The sequence below is a fragment of the Rhodnius prolixus genome, unplaced genomic scaffold (genome assembly GCF_049639745.1).
Source record: "Rhodnius prolixus isolate KJV_2025 unplaced genomic scaffold, Rpr scaffold_10, whole genome shotgun sequence".
In the NCBI taxonomy this organism is placed as follows: domain Eukaryota; kingdom Metazoa; phylum Arthropoda; class Insecta; order Hemiptera; family Reduviidae; genus Rhodnius; species Rhodnius prolixus.
This window is the reverse complement of record NW_027411615.1, coordinates 10,198,509-10,221,376: the sequence shown is the minus strand read 5'-3', so window position 1 is coordinate 10,221,376 and position 22,868 is coordinate 10,198,509. Positions and strand designations below refer to the sequence as shown.

The 22,868-nt window shown below is 34.2% G+C and overlaps 1 protein-coding gene, 1 long non-coding RNA gene and 1 other non-coding gene across 5 annotated transcripts in view; 2 read left to right on the top strand and 1 right to left on the bottom strand.

Moving 5' to 3' along the window:
• Positions 1 to 22,868, bottom strand: part of Csgalnact (Chondroitin sulfate N-acetylgalactosaminyltransferase) — a 409,289-nt gene that overhangs the window by 252,717 nt on the left and 133,704 nt on the right. The gene's annotated exons all lie outside the window — the stretch shown is intronic.
• Positions 1 to 22,868, top strand: part of LOC141457254 (uncharacterized) — a 306,694-nt gene that overhangs the window by 182,199 nt on the left and 101,627 nt on the right. The window contains exon 1 of one of the 2 annotated variants that reach the window (XR_012460284.1): positions 16,119 to 16,247. The exons of the other annotated variant lie outside the window; for it this stretch is intronic. This is a non-coding gene — a long non-coding RNA (uncharacterized lncRNA). Of the gene's footprint in view, positions 1 to 16,118; positions 16,248 to 22,868 lie in introns of those variants that run through there. 2 annotated transcript variants of the gene reach the window in all.
• Positions 21,999 to 22,194, top strand: LOC141457387 (U2 spliceosomal RNA). The gene has a single exon (XR_012460370.1). It is a non-coding gene; the product is annotated as a U2 spliceosomal RNA (small nuclear RNA).

Below are 22,868 nucleotides of genomic sequence, written 5' to 3'. Positions count from 1 at the left end.
CCATAAAACAAAAAAAGTGGAGAAATGCTATGAAATAATGTACATTGGTTTTTAAAATTCCGTTTATAATATAAATTCAAATAAATTTACCGTTATCATTCAGGTGCCTGCTACTGAATTTGAGTTGAATTATTACAACGATTTACATTAGAGCACGGAGGTAATCAAAATGGCTTCTGAAATAAATTATTTATTATTCAATGGCCAAAATAAAGTTGCCATTTGATGGTGTGTAATCTTTATTATTTGGGGAATTTATTATAAATATAAAAATCTCTGACTGAACCAAGTGCTTTGACACTTGAATTTAAGATATTTTCAAAAAATGGTGTTGAATCAGTTTGTGTATCAGAGCAGTGTACAGCTCAAATAATTTTCAAATAATAGAATAATTTTTCTTTATCTCAATCATTTCTGCTCAAATTGTTGACTATTCATTCCGTATTTAATTTACATTGTCTTGCGCTTTAATTAAATTGATCTTACGATTAAGCTAAGACTAGTTGCTTTACAGATGATGGTATTCATCACGGATGACTAGAGGATTAAAGTGAAGCAGAAGGCTGAGGAATGGATTGGAACAGGAGTGCAATGGAACAAGGAATTCTTTAAACTCAAGACGATAAAGAGAATGAATGAATTAAGACATTTGACGCAAACGATTCTTATTTCCCTAAGAGTTCCTCTCCTTCTTTTAGTGGTTTTTATGGAACAAAAAACTAATAGTTTTCTAAAACTATGAGATCCACTTGATACAAAATGTGCGCCATTGCTTACCATTCAGTAATGGAGGTACCAATAGAAAAACCTGACTTCAATTTGTCGAATTTGATTCGGTATCATCCATTGCTGCGTAGAATTATGCAATAGACGATGCGATGTACGAAAATTTATGATTTGGTCTACAGCAATCTACTTTTGCTCTTAAACATCAGGCAAGTGCACACTGCAACAAATAGCTCGGCCACTTTAAGCTTTATCTATTAATCTCATTAATTATTTATTTTTATATCAACTAATTTTTACTCTATTAAAAATAATTAAAATGTTTAAAAGAAAACAAAAAAATATGAATGAATAAGGCTCTATTCTATTCTGATAATTTCATAAACAATTAGGTTATTCTCAGGGAAGGGAAGGTAATCCTAAGAAAGGGTTATTTATACTGTAAGCGAACGAGAACGTAAATCTCTCGTGGGACTTGGGATAATAATCTTTCTAGTGTGGAAACCTCTGAATATTAATGGAAGCACAACATGTACGGTCCCTCTAAAGTTAACATGAAATTATTATTTATCAGGTTGAAATTGTAAATTATACCGTTTCGTGCCGTAATCTCTGATAATAATCGCTAGTTTATATTAAAAATACGAAAATTTTCCTTTGTTCTCGACTTGGAAATGTTCATATTATCTAAAAATAGATTTTTGCTTAAAAGCAGGTAAAAACTTCAAATTTGGTAAAAATAATCATAACCGTTTTGGAAAATATTTAAAAAACCTCACAGGACCTATTTTTTAAAATTTGCACATCTTGTTGCACAATTTCTTAAAATTTGGTTTTATCTTCGCTAAGTATTCGATTTACAATTTATTTTAGACACCTCATCAATGGAGGTCATTAGCGACAGAACCTGTTTTAATGTACGAGGTGTGGCTATTAAATAACGAGACTGATGCTGCTACTGAAGAACTATGCATGCGCTAAATCCTAACGACCGGCAGCTATGCAGCGTAAAGCCTTCTCTTTCGATTGCAGCGTCTCACGTGTTTGTAGAGAAATCTGTCTGACCGGAACCGTCGTTTGTGTAAGAGGTGTTAGTTTCGTTTTGCCGAAAACATGACTCGCACTACACATTTAGTAGAGCAACAAATTGTCGTGAAATTTCACATGAAACTTGGTAAAACCGCTACTGAAACTTATCTTTTATTAAAAGAAGTTTATGGCGATGAATGTTAATCAATCACATGCGCGAGTTTTTGAGCGTTTCCAAGATGGTTGAGAAGACGTCAGAGATGATGACCGCCTGTCAAGATGTTTCTATAGCCAAGTACAACATCCCAGTTTATAAGGCTATCCGCCTTATTCGCCTAACCTGGCCCCATGTGACTTTTATCTGACCCCAAAGTCAAATCTGCATTAAAAGGAACATGATTTCAGTCCGTTGAAGCTGTGAAAGAAAAAGCGGCACGCGTCCTGCAGGAGCTCACAGAAAAAGACTTCCAGCACTGTTTCGAACAATGGTAAATCCGCATGGAGCGTTGTAGGGATAGGGGAGGGGTGTATATTGAAGGTGATAAAATCCAAATATGTATAAATTCAAAATAAAATGTTTTATAGCAATAGTCTCGTTATTTAATAGCCACCATTAGCAGTGAACGGATGAGTGCTGTAGCCAACTTCTGAGCTCACTTAAGGGAAAAATAACCATGTCAGACGATAAAATATAACCACTTTGTCATAAAGTCTGGAGCAAAATAATAAGAAATCTGTCTGACCGGAACCATCGGTTGAGTAAAAGGTGTTAGTTTCGTTTTGCCGAAAACATGATACTTCACATGTAGTAGAGCAGCGAATTGTCGAGAAATTTCATATGAAACTTGGTAAAACTTATCTTTTATTAAAAGAAGTTTTTGGCAATGAATGTTTATCACGCGCGCAAGTTTTTGAGTGGTTCAAGCGTTTCCTAGATGGCCGAGAAGACGTCGGAGATGATGACCACCTGGGTCGTACTTCCACGTCCAAAACGTATGAAAATATCAATTATAATTAATTAACATTACTACCGCGAGGTGCTTGCTCAACTCTGTGAAAGAGTAAAGAAAAAACGAGCCGATTTGTAGAAGAACAGGTCATGGGTTCTCCATCAAGACAACGCGCTAGCTCACACTGCATTGTCTGTAAAGACGTTTCTAGCCAAGTACAACAACCCAGTTTTAGGCCGTCCGCCTTATTCGCCTGATCTGGCCCCATGTGACGTTTATCTGTTCCCCAAAGTCAACCCTGCATTAAAAGGAATACGATTTCAGTCCGTTGAAGCTGTGAATCTAAAAGCGGCACGCGTTATGCAGAAGCTCACAGAAAAAGACTTCCAGCACTGTTTCGAACAATGGTAAATTCGCATGGAGCGTTGTAGGGATAGGGGAGAGGTGTATATTGAAGGAGATAATAACTAAATATGTGTAAATTTAAAATAAAATGTTTTACAGCAATAGTCTCGTTATTTAATAGCCATATCTCGTACTACAGGCGTTCCTCCGGACAGTAATCTCTCATTGCAGTTAATACAATCCAATATAGATCAGGATATGAATAATAAAATATATGGGACGGCAACTGTTCTTGAAACCGGGCTGGGCTCTCTGCGTGGGAGACGAATGTGCACTGGACACATGATACGTAATTTCTCTTGAGCTTTTTTTAAAAGAACTTGACAAACTTCTTTAGAAAAAAAAAAATTGAATAAAGATTTATACAAAATCCAAATAGGTTTCCTTTATTGAGGCATGACACTTTTGGCCGGAAATAAGATTAGGTCTGGGTCGAGCAATCCTATCAGGAATAATGTTTGTGATGGACATTGAACTAACTTGTTGGCGAACTATTTTCCCGTCTATTACCTATTGAATCATCGCCCAACTCCATTCAATGAAGTTTTCCTTCACCAAACTAAAGTACATTTTCCTCTCTCTTCCTGAGTAAAAAAATATACACTTTTCTTTAAAAAAAAATACACATGTCTTTTTCAATGTCTCCCAAGAAAATTTTTATAAACAACATTTATTTCATTTCTTCTACCCAGGCAAAACTAATCTTTTTCCTGTCAGTAAATTTCGGTCTAATTGTTGGCGTTTCCAAGACAAAAAATGGAGTTAGAAATTTAGAATATCTAGCTAAAGATCTTGATCTTGCATTACACTGAAAAGTGAATTAATGGGATGTCCATCAACTCCTGCCCTTAATCCAATCTCTCCCGCAAATAGTTCACTTTAATGGAACAAATTTCGGCAAAACTAGTGCGAGATACAACTATTTCTTTCAACGATAGTGAAATGGTACTTTAAACGTTTCGCTCTGCCAGAAGTTTCCTTAATTGTACTTTTATTTGGTAATATTTTTCAACTTAATCAATTTGAATACAATAAGTACACATATAAATTCACATACATTAATAAGAAGTGTAGTATGAAACAAGAGAACATTATCCGGAGACCGGCAGCACACAGAAAATGGCTTCAAGCGCCAATAACTTTAAATGCTAACGCGCCATTATAGATAGAATAATTAATAATTGGGGTACTTGGGTACTTGGGACTTCTACTATCTTTTTTCTATAAATTTAAGCCAGAACTTGCTTTGTAATTTAGTTATGTTTTTCTCTAATTTCAGTTTCCTTTGATTTATTTGCATTCTGTGCCTTCAAAATTATTTTCATTACAAAATTTATTTATTTATGGCAACAAGACTCCACTCTGAAGGTCTAAGAGATCAAGAGTTAAGTCTTGAGTTAAAAAATAGAATAAGCATTCTAAGTATTTATTTTATATTGTAATTTTTTAATTTTATGTCATTAATGAAGATAAATGTAAATATTACAAATATTTATTATAAGTATACAAATAGAGAAATTATTGGCAAATTGAAAGCACTAAGCTGAAGAAAAATAAGAGCTAACTGCTCGGATTGAATAATAGATAGAATGTCGATATATATTGTAGATAGATGGATAAATAGATAAATTTTAATAGTAACAGGCATTAGATAGTTACAAGAGAAATCTGATCTCGGAAAAAATACCAAATAAAGCAAAGTAAATACTTCTAAGTAGAAATAAAATAGAAACACAAAAATAAATGAACTATTATCTGAAACAGTGAGAAGTAATACTAGAATTCCATTATTTATTAAAAGTATATCTCCTTAACAAAAACTTACAGTTTTAAAAGTTAAGTATAAGGGTTGATTAAACGCCAAAAGGTACACAAATCAGCAGTTCCCAACATTTCATTAATACTTCATTGATATAATTTAAGTAATTTTACTGCATTAACTTTTCCTTCACATTTTTTAGAATTTATTAGATGTCACAGACCCTTATGCTGGCCATTTTCGTCTACAAAATATTTACTCAAGTAGCACACCATTTAACTTAGATTGACTGTAATATCTATTTATCTATAATAATCAAACTATTAATCACAGGTGAAAAAGAAAACGTTATAAAAAATATAAAAAAAATAAGAGGCTAAAAAATTCATAAACTTTTTTTACATCAATAATTTTATGCATTTATTTTTATTTTTAAATAAAAATCATTGGTTTAAGTTCATTCTTCGATTAAAGTAATTGTTATTTTATGTTGTAGTCAAACGTTTGTAATAATAAGTAATAAATAATCTGGCTTTATCGCAAATAATATAGTTTTCTTCAATTACATTCTCAATCTAGGTGTTCTTCCCACAATGTTATATATATGTAATATAAAATAAAGAAAATAAAGATATGCATATTTTTAGGACAGCTAATTATTCCAGTATTTTACCATAAGTAAAATTAGGGGGACTAAATTAAATTACAATTGAGAAATGAGTAAATATTGTTGAATAATCTACTTGTTATTAAATGTATGTTATTTGTGCTCACGAATATTTCGGTAAGACGAATTTAAGACTGAAATATTGTTTTGAATCCTCCGTGATTGAAATTTAAAAAGTGGCCGACTCTAACTTTGTTTTTTTCTACTTTAACATGCATGTATATGTGACTACTCAGAATAATTCATCACTCATTTTATCATAATTATAATAAAAAAATATTATGAATGAACTGGCCAGCATAAGGGTCTGTGACATCTAATAAATTCTAAAAAATGTGAAGGAAAAGTTAATGCAGTAAAATTACTTAAATTATATCAATGAAGTATTAATGAAATGTTGGGAACTGCTGATTTGTGTACCTTTTGGCGTTTAATCAACCCTTATACTTAACTTTTAAAACTGTAAGTTTTTGTTAAGGAGATTTTTGTACCTTTTGGATAGATTTTCCTTTTTGTCTATTTGCAAAGTTACGTCTGCTTTACAGATTTTTTAAAATTTGGAATAAGGTATTCTATCATTATAACCTGATAAGGTGTTAAATCGGAACCGTAACTACCACTGGAGAGATCTTTTTAAAGAATGATTATAGTTACGGTCCCCAAACCATCCTCAATAACCATTTTTTTGAGAAAGCGTTTTGAATAAAATAGGAAGGTATTTGTACGTAAATAGCAAAATTAAACTGCGATTTCAGTACTTCCTTTTAAGAGGAGCAAGAAAAATAAACTGCGATTACAGTACTTCTCCCTAAAAGGCAAAGATTTTGAATCGAACGACAATTCATTGATGTAAATCGGTTCACTCATTGATAATTTTAACGATTGCAGTACTTCCTCTTAGTAGGTGTAAGAGCATGATGGCACTTCACAGCCACATAGAGGAGCTTTAATCACTTCTTCGTGCTAAATTTTATCAAAATCGGACTAAGCTTTGTAGAAATATTGGTAATAATAGTTTCAGAAAGGGCCTTATTTGGGTGGGGCGAACTCCCCTCCTTATGAGGCATAGCGTCGAGACTTTTAAAGTACAAATCTGTACAAAATTTCGATTCGAATGACACTTCATTCATGAAAATCGGTTCACGTGTCGATAATTTGAAACGATTGCTATACTTCCCCTTAACAAGTGTAAGAGCAGATCGTCGCTTTATTGTTAGGTAGGGGAGCCCTAACCCTATCATCCTACCAAATTTTATCAAAATCGGGCCAAGATTTACAGAGTAATTAGTAATAATAATTTTGGAGGGGGCCTTACATAAAGGGGGCTAACTCCTCTCCCATTCAATGTACAGGGCCGAGACCCCCAAAAGGCACATCTACATAAAATTCCGAATCGAATGACACCTCATTCATGAAAATCGGTTCACGCGTTTAGGCGCTACGTTGTTTACAAAAAAGGTAACAACAACAAGAAGAAGAAGAAGAACAACAAGAACAAGAACAACAACAATTTTTGAAAAAGCCGTTTTTGCTCATTTTCAGCAACTTTTTTCTCAAAACCTATTAGATCTGGGTTGTTGCAAAAAATTACAGTCATAAAGGAGGATTTGCCCTTTATTTTAAAGAAAATTTGGGAATTTTATCTTTTATAGAAAAAGAGAAAAAAATTGTCAAAGTTGGGTGTTTTTCAACGTTACGCTTTTTCGTGCAGTTTTTGACCATCAACCCTTATACAACTGTCCTACCGGACAGTTTTAATTATCATTTTGACAGCTATAAAGATAAACCGGACAAAGCAGCTGCATTTTGAAAGAGTTAATCCGCAGAATACAATTACTATGGTGCGGAATCAAATGTAGCAGCGTTTAAAGCTGGAGCTCTTCATGCAACGCCAAAAATTTATGGTCATCAATCTGCTCCTATTGTGGAGCTGAAATGAAATAGACTATAAAGTCGCCCATTATTTATAATCCAACTTTAATTAAACTTTAATGTATTCAGTATAGTACCATTTCTAACTAGCTTAGATAGATATATTTCATATTGTTAAATCTATCGCTAAATTTCAAATATATTACTAAGAAACAAAAGAAATGAATATAAGGGTAATTAGTAAAATATAACCAACAGCTAACCTCTATTGCAATCATTTGCTGTCATTAATACAGTTATTGTTTTTACGTGTTTGATTGTATAACAATAGATCTAAAAGCGCTCACAACTAGAATGCTGCAATTATGCACAATTGTAGAGGTAAATGAGTGCTATGATTATGTCTATTTTCGCAGAGATAACACCAATAAGAGAGGAGATACAGCTATTTGATATTTGAAAGAAATGCAAAACACCTAAACATTATCACCTTATATCTCCTTCACAAACCCAGATAGAAAGCTGCAATTATACACAATTGTAGAGGTAAATGAGTGCTATGATTATGCCTAATTTCGCAGAGATAACACCAATAACAAAGCAGAGATAACAAATACAAATAACAAATAACAAAGACAGGAGATACAGCTATTTGAAATTGGAAGGAAATGCAAAACTTCCAAACTTTATCACCTTATATCTCCTTCACAAACCCAGATAGAATGCTGCAATTATGCACAATTGTAGAGGTAAATGAATGCTATGATTGTGCCTAATTTCGCAGAGATAACACCAATAACAAAGCAGAGATAACAAATACAAATAACAAATAACAAAGACAGGAGATACAGCTATTTGAAATTGGAAGGAAATGCAAAACTTCCAAACTTTATCACCTTATATCTCCTTCACAAACCCAGATAGAATGCTGCAATTATGCACAATTGTAGAGGTAAATGAATGCTATGATTGTGCCTAATTTCGCAGAGATAACACCAATAACAAAGCAGAGATAACAAATACAAATAACAAATAACAAAGACAGGAGATACAGCTATTTGATATTTGAAGGAAATGCAAAACTTCCAAACTTTATCACCTTATATCTCCTTCACAAACCCAGATAGAATGCTGCAATTATGCACAATTGTAGAGGTAAATGAATGCTATGATTATGCCTAATTTCGCAGAGATAACACCAATAACAAAGCAGAGATAACAAATACAAATAACAAATAACAAAGACAGGAGATACAGCTATTTGAAATTGGAAGGAAATGCAAAACTTCCAAACTTTATCACCTTATATCTCCTTCACAAACCCAGATAGAATGCTGCAATTATGCACAATTGTAGAGGTAAATGAATGCTATGATTGTGCCTAATTTCGCAGAGATAACACCAATAACAAAGCAGAGATAACAAATACAAATAACAAATAACAAAGACAGGAGATACAGCTATTTGATATTTGAAGGAAATGCAAAACTTCCAAACTTTATCACCTTATATCTCCTTCACAAACCCAGATAGAATGCTGCAATTATGCACAATTGTAGAGGTAAATGAATGCTATGATTATGCCTAATTTCGCAGAGATAACACCAATAACAAAGCAGAGATAACAAATACAAATAACAAATAACAAAGACAGGAGATACAGCTATTTGAAATTGGAAGGAAATGCAAAACTTCCAAACTTTATCACCTTATATCTCCTTCACAAACCCAGATAGAATGCTGCAATTATACACAATTGTAGAGGTAAATGAATGCTATGATTATGCCTAATTTCGCAGAGATAACACCAATAACAAAGCAGAGATAACAAATACAAATAACAAATAACAAAGACAGGAGATACAGCTATTTGAAATTGGAAGGAAATGCAAAACTTCCAAACTTTATCACCTTATATCTCCTTCACAAACCCAGATAGAATGCTGCAATTATGCACAATTGTAGAGGTAAATGAATGCTATGATTGTGCCTAATTTCGCAGAGATAACACCAATAACAAAGCAGAGATAACAAATACAAATAACAAATAACAAAGACAGGAGATACAGCTATTTGATATTTGAAGGAAATGCAAAACTTCCAAACTTTATCACCTTATATCTCCTTCACAAACCCAGATAGAATGCTGCAATTATGCACAATTGTAGAGGTAAATGAATGCTATGATTATGCCTAATTTCGCAGAGATAACACCAATAACAAAGCAGAGATAACAAATACAAATAACAAATAACAAAGACAGGAGATACAGCTATTTGAAATTGGAAGGAAATGCAAAACTTCCAAACTTTATCACCTTATATCTCCTTCACAAACCCAGATAGAATGCTGCAATTATACACAATTGTAGAGGTAAATGAATGCTATGATTATGCCTAATTTCGCAGAGATAACACCAATAACAAAGCAGAGATAACAAATACAAATAACAAATAACAAAGACAGGAGATACAGCTATTTGAAATTGGAAGGAAATGCAAAACTTCCAAACTTTATCACCTTATATCTCCTTCACAAACCCAGATAGAATGCTGCAATTATGCACAATTGTAGAGGTAAATGAATGCTATGATTGTGCCTAATTTCGCAGAGATAACACCAATAACAAAGCAGAGATAACAAATACAAATAACAAATAACAAAGACAGGAGATACAGCTATTTGATATTTGAAGGAAATGCAAAACTTCCAAACTTTATCACCTTATATCTCCTTCACAAACCCAGATAGAATGCTGCAATTATGCACAATTGTAGAGGTAAATGAATGCTATGATTATGCCTAATTTCGCAGAGATAACACCAATAACAAAGCAGAGATAACAAATACAAATAACAAATAACAAAGACAGGAGATACAGCTATTTGAAATTGGAAGGAAATGCAAAACTTCCAAACTTTATCACCTTATATCTCCTTCACAAACCCAGATAGAATGCTGCAATTATGCACAATTGTAGAGGTAAATGAATGCTATGATTATGCCTAATTTCGCAGAGATAACACCAATAACAAAGCAGAGATAACAAATACAAATAACAAATAACAAAGACAGGAGATACAGCTATTTGATATTTGAAGGAAATGCAAAACTTCCAAACTTTATCTCCTTATATCTCCTTCACAAACCCAGATAGAATGCTGCAATTATACACAATTGTAGAGGTAAATGAATGCTATGATTATGCCTAATTTCGCAGAGATAACACCAATAACAAAGCAGAGATAACAAATACAATTAACAAATAACAAAGACAGGAGATACAGCTATTTGAAATTGGAAGGAAATGCAAAACTTCCAAACTTTATCACCTTATATCTCCTTCACAAACCCAGATAGAATGCTGCAATTATGCACAATTGTAGAGGTAAATGAATGCTATGATTATGCCTAATTTCGCAGAGATAACACCAATAACAAAGCAGAGATAACAAATACAAATAACAAATAACAAAGACAGGAGATACAGCTATTTGATATTTGAAGGAAATGCAAAACTTCCAAACTTTATCACCTTATATCTCCTTCACAAACCCAGATAGAATGCTGCAATTATACACAATTGTAGAGGTAAATGAATGCTATGATTATGCCTAATTTCGCAGAGATAACACCAATAACAAAGCAGAGATAACAAATACAAATAACAAATAACAAAGACAGGAGATACAGCTATTTGAAATTGGAAGGAAATGCAAAACTTCCAAACTTTATCACCTTATATCTCCTTCACAAACCCAGATAGAATGCTGCAATTATGCACAATTGTAGAGGTAAATGAATGCTATGATTATGCCTAATTTCGCAGAGATAACACCAATAACAAAGCAGAGATAACAAATACAAATAACAAATAACAAAGACAGGAGATACAGCTATTTGAAATTGGAAGGAAATGCAAAACTTCCAAACTTTATCACCTTATATCTCCTTCACAAACCCAGATAGAATGCTGCAATTATGCACAATTGTAGAGGTAAATGAATGCTATGATTATGCCTAATTTCGCAGAGATAACACCAATAACAAAGCAGAGATAACAAATACAAATAACAAATAACAAAGACAGGAGATACAGCTATTTGATATTTGAAGGAAATGCAAAACTTCCAAACTTTATCACCTTATATCTCCTTCACAAACCCAGATAGAATGCTGCAATTATGCACAATTGTAGAGGTAAATGAATGCTATGATTATGCCTAATTTCGCAGAGATAACACCAATAACAAAGCAGAGATAACAAATACAAATAACAAATAACAAAGACAGGAGATACAGCTATTTGAAATTGGAAGGAAATGCAAAACTTCCAAACTTTATCACCTTATATCTCCTTCACAAACCCAGATAGAATGCTGCAATTATGCACAATTGTAGAGGTAAATGAATGCTATGATTATGCCTAATTTCGCAGAGATAACACCAATAACAAAGCAGAGATAACAAATACAAATAACAAATAACAAAGACAGGAGATACAGCTATTTGATATTTGAAGGAAATGCAAAACTTCCAAACTTTATCACCTTATATCTCCTTCACAAACCCAGATAGAATGCTGCAATTATACACAATTGTAGAGGTAAATGAATGCTATGATTATGCCTAATTTCGCAGAGATAACACCAATAACAAAGCAGAGATAACAAATACAAATAACAAATAACAAAGACAGGAGATACAGCTATTTGATATTTGAAGGAAATGCAAAACTTCCAAACTTTATCACCTTATATCTCCTTCACAAACCCAGATAGAATGCTGCAATTATACACAATTGTAGAGGTAAATGAATGCTATGATTATGCCTAATTTCGCAGAGATAACACCAATAACAAAGCAGAGATAACAAATACAAATAACAAATAACAAAGACAGGAGATACAGCTATTTGATATTTGAAGGAAATGCAAAACTTCCAAACTTTATCACCTTATATCTCCTTCACAAACCCAGATAGAATGCTGCAATTATGCACAATTGTAGAGGTAAATGAATGCTATGATTATGCCTAATTTCGCAGAGATAACACCAATAACAAAGCAGAGATAACAAATACAAATAACAAATAACAAAGACAGGAGATACAGCTATTTGATATTTGAAGGAAATGCAAAACTTCCAAACTTTATCACCTTATATCTCCTTCACAAACCCAGATAGAATGCTGCAATTATGCACAATTGTAGAGGTAAATGAATGCTATGATTATGCCTAATTTCGCAGATATAACACCAATAACAAAGCAGAGATAACAAATACAAATAACAAATAACAAAGACAGGAGATACAGCTATTTGATATTTGAAGGAAATGCAAAACTTCCAAACTTTATCACCTTATATCTCCTTCACAAACCCAGATAGAATGCTGCAATTATACACAATTGTAGAGGTAAATGAATGCTATGATTATGCCTAATTTCGCAGAGATAACACCAATAACAAAGCAGAGATAACAAATACAAATAACAAATAACAAAGACAGGAGATACAGCTATTTGATATTTGAAGGAAATGCAAAACTTCCAAACTTTATCACCTTATATCTCCTTCACAAACCCAGATAGAATGCTGCAATTATGCACAATTGTAGAGGTAAATGAATGCTATGATTATGCCTAATTTCGCAGAGATAACACCAATAACAAAGCAGAGATAACAAATACAAATAACAAATAACAAAGACAGGAGATACAGCTATTTGAAATTGGAAGGAAATGCAAAACTTCCAAACTTTATCACCTTATATCTCCTTCACAAACCCAGATAGAAAGCTGCAATTATACACAATTGTAGAGGTAAATGAGTGCTATGATTATGCCTAATTTCGCAGAGATAACACCAATAACAAAGCAGAGATAACAAATACAAATAACAAATAACAAAGACAGGAGATACAGCTATTTGAAATTGGAAGGAAATGCAAAACTTCCAAACTTTATCACCTTATATCTCCTTCACAAACCCAGATAGAAAGCTGCAATTATACACAATTGTAGAGGTAAATGAGTGCTATGATTATGCCTAATTTCGCAGAGATAACACCAATAACAAAGCAGAGATAACAAATACAAATAACAAATAACAAAGACAGGAGATACAGCTATTTGAAATTGGAAGGAAATGCAAAACTTCCAAACTTTATCACCTTATATCTCCTTCACAAACCCAGATAGAATGCTGCAATTATGCACAATTGTAGAGGTAAATGAGTACTATGATTGTGCCTATTTTCGCAGAGATAACACCAACAAGAGAGGAGCTACAGCTATTTCAAATTTGAAGGAAATGCAAAACTCCCAAACTTTATCATCTTATATCTCCTTCACAAACCCAAGATAGAATGCTGCAATTATGCACAATTGTAGAGGTAAATGAGTACTATGATTGTGCCTATTTTCGCAGAGATAACACCAACAAGAGAGGAGCTACAGCTATTTCAAATTTGAAGGAAATGCAAAACTCCCAAACTTTATCATCTTATATCTCCTTCACAAACCCAAGATAGAATGCTGCAATTATGCACAATTGTAGAGGTAAATGAGTACTATGATTGTGCCTATTTTCGCAGAGATAACACCAACAAGAGAGGAGCTACAGCTATTTCAAATTTGAAGGAAATGCAAAACTCCCAAACTTTATCATCTTATATCTCCTTCACAAACCCAAGATAGAATGCTGCAATTATGCACAATTGTAGAGGTAAACGAGTGCTATGATTGTGCCTATTTTCGCAGAGATAACACCAACAAGAGAGGAGCTATAGCTATTTCAAATTTGAAGGAAATGCAAAACTCCCAAACTTTATCATCTTATATCTCCTTCACAAACCCAAGATAGAATGCTGCAATTATGCACAATTGTAGAGGTAAACGAGTGCTATGATTGTGCCTATTTTCGCAGAGATAACACCAATAACAAAGCAGAGATAACAAATACAAATAACAAATAACAAAGACAGGAGATACAGCTATTTGAAATTGGAAGGAAATGCAAAACTCCCAAACTTTATCATCTTATATCTCCTTCACAAACCCAAGATAGAATGCTGCAATTATGCACAATTGTAGAGGTAAACGAGTGCTATGATTGTGCCTATTTTCGCGGAGATAACACCAACAAGAAAGGAGCTACAGCTATTTCAAATTTGAAGGAAATGCAAAACTCCAAAACTTTATCACCTTATATCTCCTTCACAAACCCAGATAGAAAGCTGCAATTATGCACAATTGTAGAGGTAAATTAGTGGTATGATTGTGCCTATTTTCGCAGAGATAACACCAATATGACTGGAGATACAGCTATTTGAAATTTGAAGGAAATGCAAAACTCCCAAACTTTATCACCTTATATCTCCTTCACAAACCCAGATAGAAAGCTGAAATTATGCACAATTGTAGAGGTAAATGAGTGGTATGATTGTGCCTGTTTTCGCAGAGATAACACCAATATGACTGGAGATACAGTCATGAGATACAGATGCTGCAATTATGCACAAATGTTGCAGATATCGAGAACCTCTCTGCTTATATCCGAATATTCTACCAAGTTTTGTCGAATAACTTGTAGGTAGTTAGTTAATTGTTTTTAGTGTTTGCTAGAACAATCTTTTGCTTGCTTTTTTAGTTAGGGAAACATGCAAAAAAATAAAAATATGTAGTTTTATTTAAATAACCTGTTACAAAAATCTTCTTGGTATACAGGAAATATATTTTTTTGAAATTATTTAACTTATTAATTGATATATATTTTTTTGTAATAAATTACCAGAATATTATTTCAGGAATAGATGTTGGAAGCGAAAATAAAGATTCCAGAAGGACAGCATATACTTATGTATGGGTAACAGAAAGAATAAGTAGTTATTCCTCTTGGGAATATGTGAGAGCAAAGTGGGTGGCCATTGCTAACACCCAACCTGGAGGGAGATATGTGTGCCGTTTTATTTATTAATGGGAGAAAACAGGGTCACCAGCCACTTTACTCTGCTAACACTACATCCCTGTATTAGTGGGGTAGTTAGAGGACTTGCATCTGGGGGGGCAGCCCTGTGTCCCGCTAAGTCCAGTATGTGAAGCCAACATCAGAGTATGGGGATCCCAGAACACACTAACTTGAATAGAGCCACACAAATACACTAGTGAAAATTAATGCGTACTATGACTACCACTTCTAGGACTTCGCCCACTGAGTCAAACAATACTAACCAAAGTCTAGCTCGCTAAATAGACGCGCAAATCCCTGGCCTTTCAGGAATATAATACAAAACACTTCCCTACAATACATTACAAATTTCTCTGCTATACAAAATGCAATAATTTAACTACAAGGTGTGAAAACATTATAGTTTAATGTGCGATAATTTTGGCAAAATTGCTGTGGAAAAAGCATTTTATGAAAATTACAATCTTAATGAATTGAGAAATATGGCTACAAGTTCGATTGATTACTGTAAGGGTCCAGAGAGAGAACATTTAATTTAGGTATTTGAATTTTCTGGATTTGTTTTGTAATTGGGGTTCATTACCTTATTTTAAGAATTAGGACGTGGGAAAAGTGAATAAGCTATTCTCAAGGAGGAAAATCAATAATTAAATTACGAAAGGTGTAGGAACCGCTGAGTCGACACCGTATCGTATATAAAAACTGGGCTACTGGCTGGCCAGCTTCTCACTTTTTTCGGAGTGGCCAGTTGTCCAGCGGAGGAGCAAGCCGCCTTGCGGAGGAGCCAGTGGTCTTGCAGGGGAGCTCAGTGGTTCCGGCGGAAGGAAGACCCATGCTGTGGAAGAGGTTCGTCGGCTGGCTTGTGGCTGGTGAGTTGTAGCCCAGTAGTAATTTAATAGCGGTATTTGTTTAGCCCCAGTATGGTCGACTCAGTGGTTGCAAAGACTGAATGGGTTACTTGTGGGAGAATGAATGAATTATTTAACTTAGTGATGTGTGGGGATACTTATTAGAAGGTATTAGAAGCGAGGTTTGATAGATAATTGTATAGTATATTCAACTGGGTTGGTTTATGTAAGGGATGAAGCATAGGATATAATTACTTTGGGTGTTTGTTAATAATGTGTTTGTTGTTTTTCTATTTTAATAAATGCTGTAATTATCGTGAGTTGTGATTGGAGTGGCCACTTCCCGTTTCCTCAAGGTACGCGCGAGTCAAGGACGGCCAGAGCCCCTTACAGAAGAAATCATGCATATTATGTGTAATAACTACATCCCCTTTTTCTTATAGATTCCTGACCAATGTTTGTTGATATATTCACTTTAGAATGATGTTTTACGTCTTTTTCACGTGGGCTTCCATTAATGAACAGTTTAGCAGTACTCTGGGTACCACCAGTATTGATTCGGAAAATTAACATCATTTCTTGTAATTGAAATGTTGCAAGGAGTTTCACCTAGCATAAAAAGCTATAAAAACACATCTGTAACAATTTATGTAAATCATAAAGATTGAATAAAGAAGAATGTAATTAAAGCGGCCAGCGCCCCTTACAATTACCAAGACTTGAAATATGCATCTTAAACATTTACGGCAAAAAAATGATGCAATTTTATTGACAAAGTGAAGGCGAAATAATGTTTATGACCCGTTAATAAAACTAAACAATCCATAAGTAGGATTAGTTAAAGATCTAATTACGATCCGATGCCACTGAATGTTAGTCAATAACTCATTAAAGTGGTGGGGATTCCTCTAGGGCAGAAGTCGCCAAAGTGATCTATATAGACCCCAAGGGGTCTATTTAACAAAAGTAGCGGTCGATCAGTGCCAGGGGGTCGAAGGAAAAACAATTTCGAACCCAATATAGCGAACCTTGCAAAGAAACACCATCGCATTAATTAAGAAGCAATACTGTAGTTACTTTACTTATTTATAATTACTTATTATTTAATAAATATTAAGATATTTAAATTTCAACATTAAGATATTTTTCATAAAACTATTGTTACACAATGTAAAATTACTTTAATAAATGTTTTTTTTTTTATTTATCCTTATTTTATTTATGAAATTTACACCTGTTCCTCAGGGTACAATAGGTAAATGCGATAAGTGTATATGAATAGCGTGGCAGACGTGAATGACGGTCATCCAGTGATGGCCGCCATTAGTCACCCAGTTGCTCACGGGGCCAACGGCGCCTCAGCCGTCTTCGAGGATTGGAGGGTAGCGTAGTTGAATACAAGTTTGCAGCTAAAAGGTTGAGGGATGAAGTAAGAGTTTTTGATGAAAACTGGTATATCGGATTTTGGCAAGTTCGGAGATGAGTGGAATTTGGAGATCTGTATGTACTGTGTGGTTGCTAACATAGAATGGAGCGTCTACTATGCGGCGGAGAATTTTGGATTGTAATGTTTGCAGTCTGTTGATGTTTGATTTTTTAGCTGTTCCGTAAAGTTCGAGTCCGTAAGGTCCATATTGGTGTTAGAAGAGCTGTATAGAGTGGTCGTTTGTTCTGTAGTGAGAGTTTTGAGCGTTTGTCGAGTAGTCTGGCTAGAAGTTTGTATCGTTTGTTTAGTTCGGTACGTTTAAGTCTCGTATGGGAGTTCCAGGTAAGTCTCTTATAATAAATGTATAAAATCATAAAATAAATGTAAAAACACAGTACCTACTAGATAGTTTTATTTTAATTAACTGAAAATTACTTTTATGGGGGTCGATGGAGATTTCGAAAAATTATATAGCGGTCCAAGAGCAAAAAAGTTTGGCGACCTCTGCTCTAGGGCCATATCAATTTGACTGTAGTTGCAAATCTCCAAAACAATATAATTAAAAATATGAATATTCATGCTGTTTTAATAGGATTTATTGCGATTACCCACCCACGTCAACCGTTCTATCGCTAAGAGGCGGACGTTTTAGGCTGGAAACATTAGTGCAGCGGCGGAGCAAAGCGGCGATGGTAGCGATGAAGAGTAAAAGCGCCGAAAACAAACATAACTTAAACGTGTCTGGACATAATTCCATATTCCAAACTAATCCTTTCCTCTCTTCCTAACCAACTCTCGCTTCCTACTGATTTCAGTCTCAATTCCTGCTACGCCTTTTCCTATCTATCTGATTATTAAATACATTCCTCAACTGAAAGCCATATGCAGTGCGACTAAAAGCCATATGCAGTTCATTTACAAACCATTTTAGATGGTTTACCTCGATTTATACTTTCAGCAGACAGCATTTCGAGCTCTTGTCACTTTGCATTCCTTGTCGTCTATCTTTTTATCTTAACTTTAAATTCAGTCTTATTATAGAATAAAATTTTTATATTTCCCGTCTGTTTTATGCGATTCCTCTCCAATAAATTTTTTGTTTTAATACAAAACTTTCTTTACCCGTATATTCGCTCCCATTTCTCGTCATCTTCAAGACCAATTTCTGGTAGGTTTCCATGGTAACATTTTCGCTCTTTAACTGATTTCCGATTATAAATAATGTCTCCGCTATCTGCATGACACTTTTTCTTATTTTCATGTTCTTAGTTTTGCTGGTTTTGATAGCCATTTTCAATTTGTTTAGCTCTGTTTCCGATCTTCTAAAATTAAGTTGGAAACTCTGTCTGAATTATGGGAACATTTTTCAAACGTAAGAAGTTTTAAAACGTTTTATGCTACTCGTTAAGAGCACAAAACGTTGTTAATTGGAGTTTGCTTTTCCAAAGAGCAGCGTTTAAAACTGTAATTGGAAGGGGGCTTTAGTGCATCATTACCGAATCCCATTATTCATCAAGAAGAGTCTTGAATTTGTCTGTGCTTACAAGCTTTGTTGTTTTTGCACCGAAATGGTTTGAAACTTCGTCACAATGAGAGGCATTTATCATCCGTCATTCTATTGTCAGTCATTTTATCCAGTAAAAGTTGATGGATAAAGTTAGAATCTAATTAAACACAAAAAAAAGTAATGCTTTGCGAGTGGCAATCCGTCCAACTACCAAATAAGGTGTCGTGGACGGAGGCGCTAGCAAAGGAACTTTACCAATTGACCATTTAAAAAATTCCAATGTGAAGTGCAGTGCCACAATACTACTTAGGCTCGCATGTAACTGCTCGGCTATAGTGGCGTTTTAGATGGAAACTGATATCGATGGATACCAAGTGGGGGTATAATACTGCATCTAAGCCAGGGTAACCTAAAGGGTTAGAAAACCTCCTCTAACCTTACAGTTAAATTAGGAACCTTGTGTGGAGCTCCTAGTCAAAGTGTGAAGTTATGAGTTTTTCATTTTATATTTCACGTTATTTCACTTATTCCTAATTCTGACGCGTACCTAAATTTAAAATGGTTACAAAATTCTGGCCTCGACAAAAACAAAAATTAAGGAATAGTCTCATTTAAGATCTTAAAACTGCTTACAGGCATACTGTTTACGCCAAACCCCTTGTTTTCGAGATGTTCCTGCTGAATGCATTTTCTTTCATTAACAAACTAAACTTAAATTTGATTTTCTAACGGATATCCTCGTTAAGCGAAGAATTTCATAGAACCCACCCTTCATTAGCAAATCTGCAGCATCTTATAAAATCAGACTCCAGTTAATAGAAAATCCCTTTAAAAATCCCATATCTCCCTGGTAGTTGTAGGAAGAGCCCGTAACAAGTGTATAATCTAATCTGGACCCCAATCATCGATATGCCTTTTTTCTGCCTTAATACTTGCTCTCATCAAAAAAACAAAGAAGAGAAACACAATTTCATTTTCTACCTTCAACCCAATCCTATGGGTTGGTACAAGGCGAATTTCCACGACCAGCATTCCCGTTCTTCCTTGATTTATCCAATTTAAATAATAAGCGAACATTTAACTAACCTAAACTGTGTAAAAATTTGTCATTACGTGAAAATACATTTTGGGCCCAAAAAAAAAATAAATTAACATAATTAGGTATAAGCGCCTTCAATTAGGAACGCTTAACCGTATTAATTTTATTTATGTAAAGCTTAATAAGAAATATAGTCTGCAATAACGTAGACAACAAGTTTATGCTTACGTACAGAATATACTAAATTCCACGTGACAGCAGCCTTTCTAAGAATATTAAAGTTATTCAACTGCCACTCGCCTACCCTGCTAATAACATTAAACGTGACCCTCTAGCTCTGGAGTCACGAGACTTGTTGACTGAGTACTTTATTAACTTTCAACTTTTTAAAAGTAATAACTCTATTCAAGTAACAGTAATTATCACGTGTAAAATAAATTGCTATTATTAAATTAATCTAAAAAAAAATGATAAAACCAAAATAAAAAAATTAATAAATAAGGAATTATCATTCATAATTAATTTAGCCAAGCAAACCCATTGCTAACAAAAATTTTTAATATTCGATATTTTGATATTCGTAATATCGATTACGATAAAGCAATCGCCTATTTTTTCAGGCGGGGCTTAACGTCCAACAACCAATTAGGTGTCGTGGACGGAGGCGACTAGCAAACATACTTTATTATTTCTCATTTTACCATTAAATAAAATCCAAGGCGAAGACCGGGAATCGAACCCAGTACCACAATGCACATTAGCTTTGCAGGTCTAGTCTCTAATCGCTCGGCTACCGTGGCGCTTACCATTGCTAATAATTTTGCGGTGAATTGAGAAAAGTTTTTGAAAGTGTTGAAAATGCATTGTGCAATACGCTTTTTTGCACTGTTACCAATATAAGTAGACTAAGTCTCCTCATCACTACTGGGGATGATAGTTTCCCTCCAACAGTAGTAACTGCCCAGCCTTCTTAATCTTCTTTGAATGATGGCTTGACAGTCCGGTAGGAGATGTATTTGAAAGTCTCCTCCCCAAGGAAGAGATTAAGGAGATACCAACTTTTTCAGCTCCACGAGAGTCAGCATATGAAGCCAATACATCCTTTCGGTTATAATATCCCAACATCTTTTCCTGCCTTAAGACTATTCCACTGCCTTAACTCTGTTGATTCCCTTCTCCTGGTGGGACCTTTGGCTTTTCTAATAAAAGGGTCAAGACTTAAGGAGGAAGTAGGCTACTCCATCATCTTATTACTTGATCTGGTCATCAAATAAGGAAAATGATAATTTTTGAGTAGATAAATAAGTGAATTCAACATTTTAGATACGGGCTAGTAAAAGATAAACACATGCCATTTTAATGCACTAGTTTTTGGTTTAGAATAGAATTTCATTTATATACAGGATGTTTCAGGGTTAAGTGTTTTCCTAACTGAAAATATGAATTTAGTACCTCAAAACAAGAACAAATTTTCCTATGAAGGTATGCCCGTAAACGCTTTGTTTATGAGATATTCACGTCTAAAGATTTTAGAACGAATGATAAATTGATTGTATAACTGCTAAAATCACCTTGTATCTCTAACTGCACATACCAATATTGACATTTTACGGAATAATACCATCTGGAATTTGCACTGTGCACTTTCTAAATAATAACTCTTTCTCAATAACATTTATCAGTTTGACGCTTTTACAGAGTTTGCATCATTATGCATCGCATTTATTCTGACAGTGAATATGCCGATATGGTGTTTGTGTATGGTTTTTGCAAGGCTACCCATTGTGAATATTCCGTGCGATCGCTTCTCGGCCTTTTGGCTAAGATCAAAGTGTAGTATCTGTTCTTATCAGCTTAATCTCTGGTACGGCTTCCATAGGACCTGCGAAGCTAATATGTATTGTGGTACTGGGTTCGATTCCCGGTCATAGGCCTTGGATTTTATTTAATGTTTAAAAATGAGAAATAGTAAAGTATGTTTGCTAGACGCCTCCGTCCACGACAACTAATTGGCAGTTGGACGTTAAGCCCCGCCTGAAAAATAGGCGATTACTATTCCGTGCGATTTCCGAATAAAAGATTACCATACAAGACTATCTTTAGGTCCACATTTCAATGTCTTAGAGTACACTGGCATATTTGCTTTAATGCCACGAGCTGATGGAGCTCTTGCCCCTTAATGAAATGAAAGGAATGCGACAATATTACAATATTTTGATGATAATCCGTCCGCCAGTGTACGAAGAGCTACAGCTGAATTACATATTACGCCAACTCTCTAAAGAGAGTAAGGAGAACTCTCTTTGAGGATGGACGTCACCCATAGCGTTATCAACGACATTTATAACCTCAAGAATTCTATCAAAGAAATTTTTACGATTGGTATTTAAATCAAGTTGATCTTAAGCCACAATGTTATCATCTCTGGATGCTCGAAAATCCTCATGCAATTCGTGAGCACCATTTTCAGCGTGAGTTTCAGTGATATTAGACAATATTTTAATTGGTCCGCATTTCTTACCACCTATTAATTTTTTTTATTATAACCTACCTAATAATAATTCATAAAATGGAAATCTTTAGACATGAATATCTCATAAACAAAGCGTTAACGGGCATACCTCCAGAGGAAAACTTTTTCTTGTTTTGAGGTCCTTTATTTTTTTTATT